Source organism: Lucilia cuprina, chromosome 6 (assembly GCF_022045245.1).
Source record: "Lucilia cuprina isolate Lc7/37 chromosome 6, ASM2204524v1, whole genome shotgun sequence".
Classification (NCBI taxonomy): Eukaryota; Metazoa; Arthropoda; class Insecta; order Diptera; family Calliphoridae; genus Lucilia; species Lucilia cuprina.
The window spans coordinates 15,196,095-15,198,762 of NC_060954.1; positions in this window are offsets into that span (position 1 = coordinate 15,196,095).

Consider the following 2,668-nt stretch of genomic DNA (forward strand, 5'->3'; position numbering starts at 1 on the left):
TCAATTGACTTGCCAATAGACTATTCAGCGGAAGGAGGGATTTATTTTTACTTATAGCAGAACCTGATTTAATTTCAATGTTTTACAGTTTTATTTTAAAATTTATTTTAAATTTTACAAAAATGTGTTACAAACATTACGTGAGATTATGGTACTTTCATATAATTCCTTTAAACATTTTAATAAAAAAATGTAAAATTCAAATATAATTGCATTAAACTATTTCCATTAATATTGCATGTCTGTATAGGTTACGGTTACAAAAGAAATATTACAAAAGCACAACAATAACTTTAAATTTTAATGGATGAAATGTTTAACAAAGTTTTATTTTTTCCCCTTTCTGTACATTATAAATTTACAGCAAACTTAGAATAATTTCACTTTGTTGTAAATAAAGTGAAGCTTGTTCACACAAATGCAACTTTAAAAGGCTCTAATATGAAATAATTAACATGGTATACGAATGTAAATGAAAGTCAAACAAACAAGTTCAAATGTATGGAATGAAGTCATTAGCAAATAAACAATTTTAACAAGGGACAATTGCACATTTGCTTGTTGTGGAGTGGTTAGGGCCCGTTTGACAAATAATGGTTTATGTTTTATAAAATAGTTTTAAATAATTTATTCTTGTATTTACATTGACTTGAATAATTGAAGGAAATGTTAAATTGATTGCCGCCAAAAGGAATTTTATTTGCAAAGGAATTTTAGTGCAACATAGAAAGGAATTGATAAAAGAAATAAATGGTAGAGTATCAGTATATGAAGTATATTTTAACTAATCACACCTACACCAACAGATATAGATAGATAGATAGATAGATAGATAGATAGATAAATAGATAGATAGATAGATAGATAGATAGATAGATAGATAGATAGATAGATAGATAGATAGATAGATAGATAGATAGATAGATAGATAGATAGATAGATAGATAGATAGATAGATAGATAGATAGATAGATAGATAGATAGATAGATAGATAGATAGATAGATAGATAGATAGATAGATAGATAGATAGATAGATAGATAGATAGATAGATAATAGGAAATCTATTCAATACCAAATCTATTCAAAATCTCGCTATTAAATGCAAACAGCTAATTGTGATATCTCTTCTACCCTTCTGTGTATATTTACATAAATTTAATTTTAATTCATTAGGTTGTATTAAATCGTTAGATAAAAATCTTAATGACTAACGAAGGTGATCCATTTAAGAGGATTATACTTGAATAACAGATCTAACTTATTAGCGTATTGTAGGGTATATGTGTGTTATTTTTTTTTTTTTTTTTTTTTTTTTTGTATATTACAAGAAACAAAAAAACACGCATCTTTAAGAAAATTGTCAATTGATATTGACACATGAGCTGGTGTTGTTGTCATTGTGTCTGTAGCTGTTGGTCGTTCACTTGGTTAACTGGCCGTGGTATTTAATCTTGTCAATGAATCTGTTGTTGGAAAAGATACAATTCATTCATGCATTCGAACGTTCATTGGCAGTATTATTTGGTTGTTAGTAGTAGTAGTAGTTGGAGTAAATAGATGTTGTTGTTTATACACAAATAGTCGTTAGTTTCTATTCTTTTTTTTCAAACAATAAAAAAATTATTCATTTATTTGTTTTTAATTTTCTGTTTTAAATCGACCACCCATATTTGACGATGTATGCGAGTTACTGAACTCCAGTGAGAGTGTTTATTATTAATAAAAAAAATTAAATAAAATAACAATAGATTCCGTTGATCATTTTCAATGGATAAATTATAAGTTACACAAAACAAAACTGCTGTTTAGAATATTAAGTTCCTACTTAGACTTCTTCGTTTCTGATAATTTGTTTTGGTTTGTTTGTTATTTTAAAGCCACTCTTGTTTATTCAAATGTATAAAAAAAATGTTTTAAAAGGTATAATTATATATATATTTTTTTTAATATATAATATTATTTTTTTAATTTCATATTGATTGTTATTTAAACAACGATGACAGCTCATTGTAAATTTGTTGAAAATACCAGTATATATTAATAAACCATCAGTTAATGTCTGTCAGAAACTTAATTTATTTTTGTTTTACATACGAGTATAATTATAAATTTAAAAAATATACATATATGTACATATATATATAAAAATATGGAAAAAATTAAATTGAAATGAATTAATAAAATATTATGATGAAATTAAATTGGTTTTGGCGAAATGCATTGACATGGTAAAGGCGTACTGTCGTGTTGGGAGGCCTGCTTTTATTTTTATTTATTTAACAATATTAAATAACCTATAGGCCATAAGCGGTTACAAATTTCTACTTCACAAATAAAATGCTTCTAATAATCGAGCTTAATGAAAAAATCATATAACGAACGAAACGGACCCTCAATAAAATTAGTGTATTGATGCTTTTCTGAAAATTTGTGTTGCCATATATCACAGAATATCAAAATTTTCCAACAAAATTTTCATAGCTTCATCTTCTACATTATAAATTTCCCAAATTTAAATTTAAACAAAATATAGCTGCCAAATGTAGGCATTAATACCATATATCTATATCTATCTATCTATCTATCTATCTATCTATCTATCTATCTATCTATCTATCTATCTATCTATCTATCTATCTATCTATCTATCTATCTATCTATCTAT